General features: G+C 42.0%; 1 long non-coding RNA gene across 1 annotated transcript in view; it reads right to left on the bottom strand.

Moving 5' to 3' along the window:
- The window catches only part of LOC139686302 (uncharacterized), a 186,207-nt gene extending 168,530 nt beyond the window's left edge, over positions 1–17,677 (bottom strand). Inside the window, exon 1 of the long non-coding RNA XR_011700362.1 lies at positions 16,886–17,677. This is a non-coding gene — a long non-coding RNA (uncharacterized lncRNA). The remainder of the gene's footprint in view (positions 1–16,885) is intronic.
- Positions 17,678–17,980: the final 303 nt, after the last annotated feature.

The raw sequence follows: 17,980 nt of genomic DNA, 5'->3' as shown, positions 1-17,980 counted from the left end.
TTTAAACTGTAAACTTTATTCCGCATCCAAATGGGCAGTTTTTACCATTTCTGCGGTTAGACTCAAGGAAACAAGTAGGACGGAGTTTTTTTTCCTTCCCCCCCTTGCTTCGCACAGCCAGCCACTTAGCATCAGAGGGAGAGTGAGGCGTGGTGTTAATAAAGTCGATGTGATTCGAAGGGAGAGGAGGAAGGGATTCCGGGTGGAGGCGAAGGCAATAATAAGCGAGGAAAGACGAGTTTGAAGGCTCTAGATGCACGTAATGCTGCTATTTCAGCTGGGGTATCATAAACCTTATGCAAAAAAAAACTATAAATTCACATTCTCTTCATTAAAGCTCTAATGTGATGCGGCAGATGTTACTATAACACAAATAGTAGCTAATAAATTACGCTTACCGAAATAAAACCAAAAGTCTAAGATAATGCCAATTATTAGTTTAATCTTGAAGTGATGTACTTACTTACGAGATCAATCCGAGAATGAAAGGTGAGTCCTAAGTAATATACTATAGAACCCAGACTACACGCCGACACTTGGGCGTTTCGTTTTTTTCCTAATGAGTCACGAAAAAAATAAAGATACAGGACGAAAAAATCGTTGATTAAGGTAAATAGGACGTGGGCATGAGATTATTTTTCGAAATCAAGAAATACAACACACCCCAGTTAAATGAAGTCATGGCTCCCTCCCTCCGTGACCCTTGCGGAAATTCGATCAGAATTCGAAGGAACGAACGGCCGGAATGTCGTACGCTGAGAAATGAGCGTATGTATATCTTCCAAACCCCCGCCCCCCAAAAATCTCCATCTCCCCCTCTCGTCCCACTTCACACAAGACACGTGACCCTAAGAAACGAGGTGCGGTTCTCACATCGATGATCTACCGAAGCAAAATTTGACACGACAAATGGTGGCTTAGAAGTTCGCAATCGCACTAAGAAGTTCCTACTCATCGCCAGTGCTATCATGGTATGAAATGCTGGAAGGACCGCTCGGCGAAACGCAAAAATTTTGAAAATGCAAAATCGTGTAAATAAATAGTTGAATAATTTTTGGCAGAAGAAATTGGCTGGAATGCATGTGGATATTTGCGGGCGATCTACTTTTGAGAAAGGAAAAAGGTGCTGAAGGAGTTTTCCTCAATTCACTTCAAAGTATTGCCAAGGAGAAGTCAAAAGAGAGTTTAGTCACGGCTGGGATGGGAGGTAGTCGCGCATTATTTCCGCTAAAAATAATACTAAAATTTCCATTATGAAAGTGAAAATAATAATTCAGCAAGAAATTCACCTAAACATTAGCAAATCGGTGATACTTTGTGAAACGTAGAAGATGTAGTTTGACATTTTCTTCACCGCCGGATTACTTTTGGCAAAGATGGCATTAAGCTAAACGTAATAAATAAAACGTAACTCTGGTAAAACGGAGGTAAAATGAATACCAAATTTATTGCATTATAAAATATATTATAAACAATCCTTGATAAAGAACAGTAAGAAAAAAGTTCATGATAAATGGGAATTATGCTTGATTTCTTGGGGATTCTTATAAATTTTACTCTATTGCAGCATCGCTTGATATTTTTAACTTATCAAGTGACTTGCTTTGTAGTATTTCATTCAAGTGATTTCACGGGATGAATTTAGTGTAGGTGGTAACGGGAAGTAAATAATTTATTGCTTAAAAATATGGAATAGATTCAGTGGCATTAATATTTGTATTACAGAAATTAACTATTTAATTTACCTCCGCAAGTATCGCGACAATCATTGGAAAGTATACTTCAGTACTTCGGCTGCCAGAGTCGGAAACTCTAAATGACACAACTAACTAAACGGATCCAATAGATGATTTACAACAGCACAGTCTGTTTTCAAAGCGTTCTCATTCGACAGCTAAAAAAGAGAAGACTTTCTCACCCCTTCTGCCCGGCTTAAATTCACAAAAAAATAAGGAGACGGTTGGAAAAAATAAACTTGATATCCGACTTGACATATTAATGCCCATGGAACAGCCTCGGTCAAACGTAATTTCCGAAGAATCACTGACAACCGACTATTTCAGGGCCCACCACCGCGATGATTTTTTCGATGAGAGTATGTTTAACATTGTAACGGGGGTGCTATCCCGTTTTCCTTTCGGGATACTCAAAGCAAGCGACGTCACGGCGAGCGGTGATCGTTGCGACGCGCAAGCAAGCTACCGTTCGCCGGGCCTCAGCCCCCAGCAAACAACCCGCGGGACGACCCGAAAAGCCGGCGGCACGTGCGGTCCCGGCGACGCCGAATGCCGACCTGAGAGTACGAGTTATGCGTCACTGGCTACTCGTTGGGCAAATGCCGCCCGAGACACACGGGGCTATTTGCCGGCATTTGCTGGCGAACACTAAGCGAAAGGAGAAGCTGAAACTCGAGAGTGGAAACGAAGAATGCTTGAATGAGAAAAAGACCCTGTCCATGGCTGTCCCTCGTCTTTGCCTTTATTCACCGTAGAAGGTGGCGGACAAACCCGCGCCTCAAATTTCTATTTAAATATTTCTTTGCTTCACCTTGAGTCAAATAGAGCGAAAAATGAATCAGATATTGAAAAAACCGAACTATATGAAATTATTTCATGCAATTCTAAACTTTGGCTTATTAGCGAAGACGCAATATGTAAAATACATACGTTTTAAGAAAAAAATGTTGTGCAATGGGTTCAGGAGATCTCAGCGGAATATTTCACCTTATTTATATATATATATATATATATATATATATATATAACGATTGTACGGAAAAACTCATACGAGCGGCACAATAATTGGCTGACACAACATAACACAAATAGAAAAGAATAGACACATATAAAAGAACACTTACACGGTATACCGTGTAAGTGTTCTTTTATATGTGTCTATTCTTTTCTATTTGTGTTATGTTGTGTCAGCCAATTATATATATATATATATATATATATATATATATATATATATATATATATATATATATATATATATATATATATATATATTTATATATATTTATTTATATATTTATTTAATATAAAGCCGCGGAAGGGTGAAAATTTTACAAAGCAATTTTACAATTCAAATGTGCGAGAAATGATAGGGCAATATCTTAGTCGGTAATAGACACCCGCCAGCTAAAAGGAACATTTTTAACGAGGGTTAAAGTTACGTAAAGTTAAGTTAACGAGAGCATGAGTAACTTAAAATGAACAAGGAAAATAGGCGGAGAAAACTAAGTGCCTAAGTGTTATTTAAAATTTCCTTTAGTACCGGATTAGTATGGGTTCATTTTTAGCCAATATATACGCTTCCTCGAGTGTACATAAGTAATCATACGCGTTTATAAATAGAAATATAGGCATTATACGTGGGTAGAAATATTAAGCTTAAAGCAGATTTGACATTTTTTTATAATGAGGTGGCGAAAGCTGCGGTCAAAATGATTTCCCATTATACGGTTTATTTCACATATAAAAATTCGCAAAAAAAACTCTACACCTAACAAAACCTCCGACCAGACGCAACAGAAGGGGGTTCAGTCCACAAACATGGCAAAAATCGAGGTAGAAAATAAAGGCGAATAATTTCCGATCATTAAAAAAAAAGAGTAGCCGTCCTCGGAGTGGATGACGGCGGGGCCCTTGGCACACTACCGGGCAGATTCTCTCGTTTCGACCTCCGGCAAACTAAACAATCTCACGCACACACCCTGAGGGCGTCAAATGCTCCTGCAGACCAACTATTATGACGCGCTACCACATCGGGAGTAGAGAGGGGAAGAAGAGAAGACTAGGAACACCTCGGGAAAGAGCTGGGGGGAGGGGTGAGAAGGGGGAGAGGGTTGTGGGGAGTGAAACCCCGAAGAGGAAGGGAGAGAAAGGAAGGGAGAGAGAGGAAGTGAGCTTTCCAATAGCGGCGGCTAGGGGGCCATCGGAAGCCCGGAGGCCGTGGACAAGCCTCTCGCCCCCCCGACCCGTCCGTGGGAGGTCCACCAGAGGGGCCGACTGAAAATCGCTCGTCGGATGAAAGGCGAGGCGGGAGAGGGGTAAAGTAACGCCGCGGTTCACGCGCAAACTTATTTTATACGCACATTCGAGTAAAATACAACTGGTTCGAAAAATACGTACTAAACCCGTATTTCTCATTCGCATCATTCAAAACTGTATTTTCACTATTTTAACAAATATTAATCAATCCTATTTTAAATATACGCACAGCCGCAATGAGAACTTGGTTTACAAATGATGAGTAATTGAAACAAAAAAAATTAAAATTATTATTCATAGGAAGTGCATATATCCAATCAATCAACTCCTCCACATGGGGCGCTAGTACGTTGTATTAACGCCCTAAGTGGTGGTGTGCTTTCATATGTAACACCCCGCACGGTTGTAAAAATTAAGCTTAAGAAAATATATAGAGGGTTTTAAAGAGGATTTTTTTAATAAATCAAGTGCTCAAGGGCGTAACATTTGAGTGCATTCGATGCTTATAGATGTGGCAAAAGAAAAAAATACGGCAATAATTGGTATTCTTGTAGAACGATGGAAAAACACCTCGGATTGAGAAACACGCATTTTTCCCATCGCTCCTAATGAGGCGCTTGCGACGAAGGCAAAAGTGAAAAAAGGACGCGGAAAAGGGGCACGCATCAAGAGCCGGGAGTTTCCGCAGTTGGGAGGCGGGGAGGATGGGGGACGGGGTGGTGAGGGGTGGGGGGGTTGGGAGAGAGAGTCGATCCCCCGGAGCACCACGCATCATGAAAGGGACGCGAAGAGAAACGTCACGCGGAGTAGCGGGGGCAGAAATTGCGGACGCACGAAATTTTCCGAGAGAGGAAAAATTTTGGGAGGCGTTGGGGGCGGAGTGAGTGGGGGAGCCTGGCGGCGAACGCAGGAGTGGAAAGGGTGCGAAAAATTGGGCAGTCGGGGTGATAAGTGGAACAGCGCGGGGAGGAGAGGAGGGAGGGGATGGTTCTTCCACGCAAACGGCCACGAGTGGCGAAGACCCAAGAGGGCTCGCGGGATGGAACTGTACATTATTATTATTATTACTATCGGTAATCTACCGGCTATGGTTTTCCATGGACACAAGCTACCAAACGGTACAGTGAGAGAATTTCCTTGCCTCTCCTGAAAAAAAACACATCCTACTCTAAAACAAGCCCCACTTCATCTCCTCCAATATCCTCACTCTAAGTCTCCGTCATCAATTCCTTGTGAAAGCTTCTTCTCCATTTGTCTCCATCATTTTGACCACTTTGATCCAAATCACTTGAGATAGTTAATCTGGTCCACCTACTCTAGTTTTTGCCGCGAGCGTTAATATAATATAATAAATAAACTGCGTTAATCAATAAAATGATGTCAATGATTTGCTCCAGGATACCCTGGAATCAGGGCGCCTAAATACTCTGAAATTAGATCTGGTGCTTTCCCGGCGTATTTGATTCGTGAAGGATTCTCGGGTCTTCCACCGGGTCAAGGGTTCCATATTGGCCGACGTTTCGATGCCCGACTCGTGCATCGTCTTCAGGGTTGATGATGATCAACCCTGAAGACGATGCACGAGTCGGGCATCGAAACGTCGGCCAATATGGAACCCTTGACCCGGTGGAAGACCCGAGAATCCTTCACGTACTCTGAAATTGTTGCATTATACTGCACATTTAGCAGATGATTCCGTTAAAAGTTACTGTCGCGGCATCTTCCGCAGTTTCTTGGGATTTGTCAAAGGTAAAACACCCCTAGTGTTTAAAGTTGGCCACATCCTCATGGGCTGTGGCGCATTGCGCACAACTACGAATGCCTGAGACATTGTATGCACGGTATTTCGTCGTAACATCTTTTACCTTCAAAGCACCAGAAATAATGAGAATAAGAGGTCCCTCGACAGCACTAATAGCTCAAGCACTCGGCCAGACATCCTAGGGATCAGGGTTCGAATCCCGATCAAGGCTTATGATTTTTACACTCTGAAATGTTTGCACTGCAGCAAAATATTTTGTTCAATATTTGTAAATTATTGCTTTTAACTAGCCAATTTACTGAATTGGGAGAAATATTTAGAATAGGAAGTCTGCTGGTTAGAGGTAGATTTAGAATTGTCACTGATAATGATCACCAATTATCGTGAACTTTCAGCAGAGCAAAATCATGTTTTTCTTTCAATTACGACTTTCCTCGGCTCCTAATACTTTCAAATCAGTCGTCCAGTATTATTTCTATCTTTCGAAACTTCTACCTTCCACATATAATAAAATTGGCCTTCCAATCACATCTTCTTTTCGCGCTACATCTCAATACCCCCTCCATCCAGTCCAATATTGTTCGAGTTTATGCCAAAAACTTCCCATTTTCCACGGCCACACCCAACCCTAAACATCGTTTTCTCGCACTGGCCAGATTACTTTTTCCATCCTCGTCCTGGACCAAAAAACAATGGACTTAATCTTACGTATTCTCTTCAATCAAAGCTCAGGTTTGGATATCATGAAGCGAAAAACTCAAAGAACGCACTTTTTCCATCTGCCTGGAGTTAAAATTAGTCTCGTCATCCATTTCCACTTCCTAATGAGCTATTGAATACGAGTCAATGAAATTAACAATTTAATAACATATAATAAATTATCTGCATCTGCCACCTTCACCTTGGCTACACCTTTTATTTGTACAACAACAGCTAAAGAGCCTATTTTTTTAAGACTCGTCCAATGATTTCACTAGCGGCAGTAACTGTTGTTGGCAATTTTCTCAGAAAGTTATTAGATTTTCTCAGATAGCCTTCACTCTTTTATGGTTAAGGTGATGATCTTAACGCGTTGCTAACCTTTACGAGACCAAGTTTAAAATTCATAAGAATTCATGATACCGCAATTTAAAAGGCCTTGACTGCAAAAAATGGAATTGCATGCAAAATATGCTCGCAGCCTATAACTCAAAACCGTTCATTACTGAGTTCTAAGGCTCAGAAATGGTAAACTTCGACGAAGAGGTGGAACTTAATGATTTTAATCCTTTCATTCTCCTTAACTCGCATTTAGAACCAGGAAATTCAAATACGTATTTTGGATATAAAAAAAATTAAATCGAGAAACTCGATAAGGATATAAATGGTTAATTGTTCATTGAATTAGGCTGGCAGACTAATTCCAGTGATTTCCTTATCTTGCTTCAAATTGCAGCTTAGAGAAGAAATCTAATGGAATGAAGTTTCGATCGTACGTCATATTTGCCATAGACGCTAATTTCATGGAATTACAATTACCAAGTCCTAAACAGACACAATAAAAGAACGACAGAAGTCGTTTAAAAGCCAATGACCATATTTTCCTTAGTTAAAGCAACAAAAAAGAATCACCATACATTAGAAATACATTATTGATCAACGATTGTATTTCTTTAGCAACATACACGACTACGGAAATTGATAATAATGAAATATCACTAAAAACTGAAAAGGAAAATCGGTCATTCATTTTAAGCATGCACTTACGTATTTTTTCTTGTATTGAGATAATAAATAAAAAGACCAGGGAATGCCCGAATAATGTTCTCGGCACCATGTTCATACCGACCAAGTTAAAACGACGAAATGCACTGCGTCCTAAAAGCATGACGGTTACATAATGAGCCTTTGAAATGAAGAGACTTTTTCTCAAAAATGCACAACCCCGTCGGGAAATCTCGAAGTCGCCCTTTCGGGAATGAACATCAACCCGGGGCGTCATCCAAATCGGCGTGTCCTCCAATGCGCGTGGGCACTGGCTGCGAGTCCAAGGGGACTGGAGGTGCCCGGAAAAATTTGCGAACACGAAGACAGTGGATATACTTGTTTAATGTAACACGATTAAATAACCTTAGCCTATAGCAGAAGGATATGGAGAGGCGCAGACTTCGGGAGTGGAGGAAGGGGGGATATATATATATATATATATACATTCAAACACGAAATCCCGCCAAACGGCGAATAAATACTCATATATACAGAAACAGATATAAGGAAAAGGGATAGGAACACATATAAAGGACGAACACAATAAAGGTGGGGAAGGCGGATTCGAACGGATCACAAGAGTAAAAAACGATCCTCGATAGCTCAAGTGGTTAAGAGCATCCGCCCGGCAAGTGGAAAGATCCGGTGTTCGAGTCCCGGTTGAGGAAATATTTTTACTCTTGTGATCCGTTCGAATCCGCCTTCCCCACCTTTATTGTGTTCGTCCTTTATATGTGTTCCTATCCCTTTTCCTTATATCTGTTTCTGTATATATGAGTATATATATATATATATATATATATATATATATATATATATATCCCCTATGTGTGTGTGTGTATACATAGCCATATATACACACATACATGAGCCTTCATGGCTAAGTTTAATGCTTCGGAGAAGCTGGGGAAGGTCTCTCTAACCCGGCGAGGAGACCTCATTCGAGGAAACGCTCAGGCGCTGATCTCAGAGGAATTTTGCATTTATTTTCGAATTAGCAAATTTTGAAGAATGTCGTAAAACCGTAGATGGTAACTGTGGCCACGGGGAGACAACATATCTTTCAACATGACGGTGAACCAGTTCATACGAGTCGTTTAGTCCAAAACTGGCTCTCAGATAACATTGACATGTTCTGGTCAAAGGAGTTCTGGCCCCCGAATACCCCGGACTTGGACCCCTTCGACTGTTATGCTTGCAGCGTAGTCGAATGAGTTACCAATAAGACGGGGCACCCTACTGCAGCATCTCAACGCACCGCTTTCGTAGCAGCATTCGCGAATATGGACAGCGCTGTTTTAATGAGTGCGTGCGATCGCTTCAGGAAAAGATTGGAGTGGTCATTACTGCTGAAGGGGGGTTACATTGAGTAATGTTACTCTTGAAAGATACCACTAATTGTGTGTAAAAAGAATTTTCATTTTCATTTGTATTTTTTGTAAACATATGCTTTTAAACAAAATTTTCATTTGTCCGGATTTAACTGTCGTATCCCATATATATATATATATATATATATATATATATATATATATATATATATATATATATATATATATATACACACACACATATATATACATATATGTAGATGATTTCGTCGACGTAACACGGAAGTTTTGAATAATAAAATTTATATATATATATATATATATATATATATATATATATATATATATATATATATACATATATATATAGAGAGAGAGAGAGATATTGGGAGTGGGAGAAAGAATAGGAGATTAAGTTGAAGGGTTAAATTTATGGGGAGTGGGTGGGTAAGGGGGTTTGAGAGGAGGAGAGAGGTAATTGGGAATTGAAAGAGGAAAGGGGGAGCATTTGATGCATAACCAAAGGGGAGAGGAGGTTGGAAGAGTGGTGCGGTGCATGGAACGAGGGTGGTGGTTGAAGAGGGGGGGAGGGTTTTTTGAGACGGGTAACGTGCTTCGCACAGGGCCCGATGGGATATTTTTCCATGGAAGGGGTATATGGCCACTAATTAATCTTATCTCTTTTGTTTTCCCCATTATGGAGAGTGAGTCCTTTTTGATTGTCCCGTAATTCCTCCCCTCCTCCTTTCCCATGTTGACTGCTGCCTTCTCCCCCAAGCAAAACTGACTTCCACACACCGAACGCACTAATTACACGCAGAATTAACATTATTAATTGTGTCATCCAAGGGAAAAAATAATATTCTAAAAGAACTCCTACGCTTCCTTTTTCACGGTTTCTGTACGAAGGATGCCCGAGGGAGTGAGGGAGGGAGTGGGCCGCCACCGCTTCAAGCGATCCGCCGGCCTTACATGCTCCGCACAAACCCGATTTCACTTGCTTATTTTCTTCATAAAACCGAGGATCAGTTCTCAAAGAGTTTCCGGTGAGAAAATGACCTGGAACGAAACTGCTAGTCACCGGCTTCGAATTATACCACGTTATCGACGGACGGAAACATCCAAGAGATTACGTTAATAACTCACGGCCAAAATTAATGTGAATGGAGACAGCTAAGTGTAGTTCATGCCAAATGTAGAAACAAATTTATTGTTCTGCAGTTCAGTCGGAATATAAATTCTAGTTCTAAGAAGAAAAACGGCAGGCTAAATAAACGAAATCCCGTCACGATTCCGCTGTTGCATATTTACTGCAAATTTTCCGAGAGACTCGTAAAAGATTAATTGAATTTCGTTTGCCAAGTACCAAGCCAAGAACTATTCTCTCGACATAGTGGCAATAATAATTCCATTAAACACCACTGCCGCCGGTTTTAGCAGGTAAACAACAGGTTAGAAAGTTTTAGTTCCACTTTTATGCACGGTCACTTCACACGCTGGCGCCCCACTACATATCTGTAGCGGGGCGAAATAGACTAGGCGTTTTTTAACTCGAGCCGGTCATTCAATATATTTTTCAAATGTCGCATAAAAAAATATCTCTTGAATGGAGCATTTATCCAAAATATTTTCCCCCACATGTTACTTCTGCCATTTGAAATCGTGCCGGCCTGCCGGAAGAGTTTTAAGTGAGATAACGGAGGAGAAGAAATATCATTTCTGCATAATGCCATAATGTGCAGTGGTTTACGGAGCTCAGGATTTGCTCGTAATCTTTGCGAAAGGTGAAATTCGGGGAACTATTTTTTTTATAGTTATCCAACTCTTGAGATAACGTCTCGACTCGCGAGAATGATTTCATTCCTTAGTTCAGTTATTTATGTGTTTCAAACTGAGAAAGTTTTAGCATACCCTTCTGCTCTCTCGAGAGAAATGCCACCAAGTGCAAAGTAAGTAAGTAGGTAATTCTCCATTCTAGTAGTTCAGGTCGCTAGACGTTTCCTCTCTACGGTCGATTTGGCGTGCGGCGCCATACAGTCCGCCACGTTATTTTTCGGATCCTTGCCGCTCTATGTATGTTTCTGGACACTCGTGATCGTGGGACTGAACGGAAACGGCAAAATTAAAAATAAAAGAGGAGTGAGCTTCGTTTCTTCCGAGACTTGCAGATCACGGCAATAGACTTGAGTGCATCCTTTACCCACTAATGTAAGCATTTTTACCTCAAAAAAATCAAACCTGTTAGCTAACTATGTAGTCCTCATCCACGCCAAAATAGGTATGAGATAAATTAATGAGGAAAAGGATGATGCAATTCAGAAATAATAAAAAAGTATCACAGGCTAGAAAAAACGAATTTTGACAAGACCCTAATTGGCGATTAATCGAATTTCTTCAACATTTCAATGTAGAATATTTTTACAATGCTAGGCGAATACCATTGATTGGCTGCTTTAATTCCTGTGCTGAAAATCCTATATAACTGTCTTTCATTCTGTGATAAGATCGTCCATACCTATAGTTAAAACTAACATAAATGTAAAAAAAAAATATTTCTAGCCCAAATTTGCGTGCAACTTCTTCACGACTACTATGGGAAAAATTAATTAATAACACTGCATTCAGGAACAAAAGCTTACCGCTGACGCCGGGTTCGACACAGTTTCACATATTCAGCTCAATGCTACAACGCAGCAAGAAAATGTTAGCTTTACGCAGAATAACCCCTTCTTTTGAGGAATACAGTCGACAGCATTGCCCACAGCCGTCTGACGCTAATAAATGCTGCTCCCGGATTCAGACGCTGCCGCATTGCGTTCCACTATTAGTTAACCGCTCCTACTCTGAAGAATTCACTAATTCACTTGAGAAAGGGCAAGAACTCTATGCCAAATAAGAATTCAACTTATCTTTTTATTAACAAATTCACTTGCCGCATATGGGTAAATAAAAATCATAACATTATGCTTCTAAATATTAATAAAACCGAACCCGATGCCAATGCTTCCAACTGGTAATAAAAATCTTCCTTCTTTATGAGCTGAAAATACTACAAATACATTGAAGAGTATAAACGATGTACTTTTAAATTTAAAGAAAATGTAATAAATACCATTCCGAAAATGAAATTTAATACCTGCCGTTTTGACGCCGTCACTTTTATGTTAATCATTACTCATTCCCATCGCAAAAGAGAGCATTCCCAAACAATAAGCGGCGTTGTAAAAATTCTACTCGAATAATTTTTTGATACAAAATTTATAATTTCCGTTGGATTGTGCTCATCGTCGCTAAAACATCAGCGTATATTTTATATCACCAAGACCCTTCGAGGCGTAATTCTGACAATTTCGGCCAAGAGCAGACCGTCAGACGTCTCAGATAGTCACGGTTCATCATCAAGACCAGGCGCCAATGGATAGGAAACAGTTTAATACTCAACGGAGCGTGGGAGTTGATTGAAAGTTTTTTCATTAGCAATTCGGTGAAACTGCATGGCAGAGGGTGGGAACAAGTCCGCCGCTCTCGCAATAAGCCCTTGTTACGAAATCAAAATTGAAAATTTCTGATTGGAAGCATACAGGGCAGCATAGACCATTTAATTTTGAAGAGGTTATTAGTAAAAATTGCGCATAAAATAATCGTATCAACACATCCATTTCGCGAAAAACCTTTGCACTATTAAGACTGAAGTATTATTCCTTCGGCATGACCGGTTAAGTTCGCATTACGAGATTTGAAAGTGTAAAAAAAGACTGACTACGGTCCACTTAGCCAACCCGGAGCCAGCCTCCCACCCGAATCACCACGCGGACCAGAGTTTGGCGAAAATTACCGATAACATTGTGTATTCACAACCAGGGCATAAAGAACATTCCGTGGGACTCTGTAGTAGAATAAATGAGGTCCTAGCATACACACAAAAAGGAAGTACGACTCCCTCTTATCTTGTACAAGGCCATTCAAAAGTTGTCTCGCAAAAGTTAGTGAACCTTCCGATTAAAAATCATTTCCTTAATCAGAGAAATAGGAGAAGACAAAACCCGAAGACGAATAACGGAGTGCATCCTCAGATTTACTGAAATAGAAACATTCCGGTTAAGTATTCCATTGAGCAGTCCTCCAAATGGAAGCACCAAGTTCAGGGTAAAAATTACTTTATTGTTTACTAAGGTCGTGTTTTAAAGAAAGGCCCGTACGCAATGAGAGACCTCAACACGTGCGGGAAACGAATCGTCCATCTTTCTTTCCTTCAACCTCTTTCGCCTTCCACGTTATAAGACATATTTCACTGGCAACTGAACGAATGGAAAAATCCGGATGAAATCAACTGTCGAAAATATGATAATGTGTCACGCAATAATTTAGAATGTGACGCAAATAAAGAGTGCCAAAGGGCGCCAAACACATCAATAACCCATCAGGTACATTGATTAAGCCATTTTTTTCATGGAATTGAAACAGTATTTCACGACACGTCAGTGGATACGTATATTGATTTTATATCAAAAATTGTACCTATGTTTTCGCACAATCAGAAATAATACTCGACTACCAACAAGGCAGCAATAACGTACCGCAGAGGATATAGTTATTTTGAACTTCTAAATAAGGTAATTCCCATGCTAAATTTCGGCTGCAGGGGAATGTAGTAGAACCTGTTAGTCACGAGCTATTAGTGTAATTCTTAATTTTACCTTGAATGAGCATTAGGTAATATTACATTTAAGATTAGTTAGAGTGGTTAGACGTGCTACGGTGGTCACGTTGCTGATGGGAAAAAGGATCCCTCAGATCGGTTTTTCGGGAATTCATCTTCATTAACGTATGACTTCCCAGTGTGGCCTAGTTAACAAATATAGGGTGCGGCAACATAAATTACTTTTTTGAAAGCCTTTTGCGGTTGAAAAAAGTAAATTATGTAGTCGCACCCTGTATATAGATATACAACCATTTCCTATGCGTCAGCAAGTAACTGCATTGAATTGGATACGTTTGTTGACTGGATATCCCATATATTTACGGACAGATACACCAAAATACGCAAAAGGCAATCATTATATTCGCAAACATACCGGATTTAAGTTTCGAGTCGCAGATATTTTTAAAACCCTTACGAATATTTCCAATACAATGTCTCGTCGCCATGAATTTAATTGTGAATATTCAACGGATACGTTAATCACAATTATATAAACTTCCGTTTGAAATTGATATGAATTGTTGTAAAGAATAACTACCTACATTTAAAACAAACATGGATAGAATTACGAAACAAGAAAGAGGAGGTCAATTAGATGAGTGAGAGTTGAAAGCCTTGGTCTTGAACATTAGATGTACACAACGAACACACAAGTACACAACATGAAGTTACACTATTCTTTATCCCAGGATACTACGAAGCAAGGAACGCAGGAATCAATAGATAAAAGAGAAATTATTTCCAGTGAAATAACGAGGAGATTGATTCTTTACCGCGGAGGAGTTTCGCAGATGTAGTTTAACTGACGGAGCGTTCCACTATTCACACTACCAGCTAATAGGAAAATGAGCAATTCTACCCGAGAATTTCTCATACGAATGGCAACTCTCGGCAACCACAACACCATTTCCTCGTTGAACAGCCGCTAAAAAAATGAACAAAACAAGCGTGTTTACTTATTTTTCGATGCGAACGTGGGCCACGTGGAGTGAGGAGGAGGGTCTGAGGGAGTTGCCTTTGTCGTCGTCATGGCATCTCTTGCCCGGCAAGCGGGCACACACCCTCCACCCTGGCCGTCCATTGGAGAGCCCTGCCAATCCATAGAGCAACGCGGTCAGCGAGGCCAGGCGAGAGGATGATTCTCAAAAATAACTCCTATATTATCCTCGGGCGGATTATAAAATATTTCGCGAGGATATTAAATCGAAATTATAGACGTTAAAACATGGCACTTGGCATCGATTCAAATTTTATGAAAATTGCTGAAGTTTCTGTAGCAGCTCATAGCAAAATTTATGACTTAAAAAACTGTTCAAGTGGGTCAGAGTGGGGCAATGCTACAATTTCAACATTAAGCCAGAAAACTTAGATAACACTACATGCCAAATTCAACAATCTTATAGGTGCAAGCTGTTTTCTAAAACCGATTTGTGATTTCCGAGCCATTACTACGCGAAAATTTTGGCTAACGATCACAAGTCTTGCCGAAGGCCAAATTTGAATGAATTTTCATTTTGCTTCACGTATATTTCATCATAAATTATTTTGCGTAAAAAATATATAAATATAATTATTTATTTTTAAAGAGATAATATACTTAATGAATAAAAACTACATCTGTAGAATTATATGGAATAGGTTGGCAATATTAATTTAAACTTTTGGGGAACCCATAAATGAGGCGCCGGCGCACAGGAAAAAACTATGTATACGCAAACGTTCTCCTCGTCAAAGTTGTGAGTAGAAGTGATTTCTTCTACGTTTTCTCTTATGTATACCTATACACACACACACACACACACACACAAAACACACTGCAGGTTCGCAAAAGAAAATTTACAATTATTCAATCAATCCTTCGACTTGTTATCTGGATTCCGAGTGCGCTTCGATTTTGGCCACTTCGAAGTAGATTTCCAGATGGATAAAGATGGAATATATTCTTTAATTGCGAAAAGAACGACATTCTTACTTATTATACATTAAACGATTGCGGGTATTATTCATCAATATATGTACGCGGAATTGAAGAACAGTTCATTGAAATTTTGAGTGTCAGGCTTTTCCTTGTTAGACGAGGCTGGGAAATGTAGTGGTGTAGAGATAGTGTCCATCGAATCATCTAACTTCAAACCAAATCCTGGTGATCAGAATTCTTAAATCTCAAATGTTTGACACAATTACCGCAGTGACTTCGAATGCCGTGCATCAACTTCTTCTTGGCCAATGTTTAAGATAAATTCAACGATGGAAATGCCTAAATAACAATCCATTTTCAATCGGAAATCACCATCTTTCATGAGATTACAACAGAAGACCAGAGGCTGGCGGGGGTGGTACGGCAACATGCGATGTGATTTATGGCGGCGTGACCGCTGGTGGCGCTTTCATTATCGGCCACGCCTTTTGACATTGGTACCCGACGTTCAGTTCACGCAAGAGAAAAAAAATTTACGCAATGAAATTACGTCGAGCCCCCCACCCCCAGAAAGGTAGCGCCCGAGTTCTGCGGTGGAAGTCGCCGAGAGGCGGAACCCGTCCCGGCGGAGGGCGCCCCGCCCGCCGGAGCCATCGCCCGGCGGCCGAGGGAGGGCGCGGCGGTCGGGAGAGGACTCGGGCCGCGGTCGGAAGGGTTGCTCCCTCGCTGATACCTAGTCTGTCGGCGACGCAACTACGGCTCACTTCGCTCCGCTAAATCAATTTTACTTGGCGAAAGATGGGATACAGTTCTTAATACAACATCACTAAAATCCTGTAAGATGGTAAGTTTGTCAGAATTCCCGGGTTGGAAGTCAAGACAACGCAGATAAAACTTTAACAGACAGTGCAAGGGTCTCGTACCGGAAAACGATAACGTAACCGTAGCCTTGGATTCACGAGACTTGGCAGTCATATAACACCGGTCACACCACAGGAGTTGATGTGGCTGAAAGCCTTGGGAGCATATCAGGGAATGCCCCTTTTACCCACAGGGATATTGGAAAATATTCAAGGGTTCTACGCAAGGATCCCCACCCGTATACATATGAAGAAACCCACCTTGTCCGACAAGGGTTGGATCTGGTCTATGGACGTAGGTCAGCCATCTGATGCCCGGTCGATTTGAGGAACACGATGGCATCGAATAAGGGTGAGTTTTCCGGAATAACAAAACAAGAGAGGGGTCTGCGAAGGCAGTGAACCCACGGGGCTATCCCCAAAAATATTCCCCTTTTTTACGTAGTCGTCTGGGGTCAGTCTCTCCGGCTGGAAGGGCTTTCGTCGCCCTCACCTCGGGGTCCTACCTCCGGGGGTGGGGGCGATACCGTAGCCGAGGACTTTGGCACCAAAACAGAACACCCACACTCACCGGTTAGTGGATCCAGCGATGACTCCGGGGATGACGAGACTCCCCAGATTTAAGGGCTGGCGAGCGAAAATGGATATTCGCCTCCCTCGAACAGAAGCGGACAACCAACCACCCCTCCAATAATCTACCTCTCTCTCTCTCAAATCTCTCTCCCTCAACACCAAGAAATAAACACTGCTGTAAAGTCACACGCCAATTAACATCCTTCACGACCTCTTTTCCTTCTCCCCAAGCCGATTAACTTTTACATCGGCTGAATTATTTCTCACTTTTCCGGCACTTTCGTTTCTTCCGCAGGGCACCCAGTCTCCGGACCTACCCGAGGAAAGCACCAATCCCCGCACGCCCAGCAATCGTCCATAGGCCGCCGATCCTCGGCGGGCAACTATGAGAAAGGTGCGATGGGCGAAAAAGTCTTCCTAGTTCTCTCGTCCTGGGAAGAACAGGGTGTGTGGGCGGGGGTGTGTGGGGGGATGGACGCGATCACAGCACGCGGGGGGTGGGGAATGTCACTCCAATCCGGGCGATAAAGCACGCCGGGCCACCGACGTACTGTTTTCTCCTCCTTGGAAGGTGCAAATCCGCCGCCGGACACAAACAACAATACGGGACGAGGAGGTTCTTCCTCAAGACTTCCTCCGGCTGACCGCCGGCCGGGGGTGATGGGCCGATCTGATCCTCCTCCTCCTCCCACGCCTTCAACCGGCCGAGCGCGTCACCCGTGACACATGAGGGAAATAACCCTTCTCTCGTGCCCCCGATCGCAGCAAGGCCCACGCGCGACCTATACGTTCCGCCTCGTGCGATCGCTCGGCTACTGAGCCAGCGCGCGAGGCCGTGGTGCGGCGAGAACGGAGGAGAAGGCGAGGGGAGGGCGGCGAGGGAGGGAGGGGGGCGCGCCGAGAGGGGCGGGAGGGGGCGATGGTGGGGGCGGAGGATGGGAAGGGGGGGAGCGGGTAGGGGTTCGGGTCGCCCGGCGGGGGAAGGGAGCTTTGGGGAGGAGAGGCGGAGCGAGAGAGGAAGAAGGGTTGGAGGGGGAATAATAAAAGAACGCAGCAGACGCGTGAAAAATGACGATAATTTACTTTTTTGTTT

This window comes from Hetaerina americana, unplaced genomic scaffold, assembly GCF_022747635.1.
Source record: "Hetaerina americana unplaced genomic scaffold, ioHetAmer1.1.p SCAF_14, whole genome shotgun sequence".
Lineage (NCBI taxonomy): Eukaryota > Metazoa > Arthropoda > Insecta > Odonata > Calopterygidae > Hetaerina > Hetaerina americana.
This window is presented reverse-complemented; position numbering and strand designations above follow the sequence as displayed.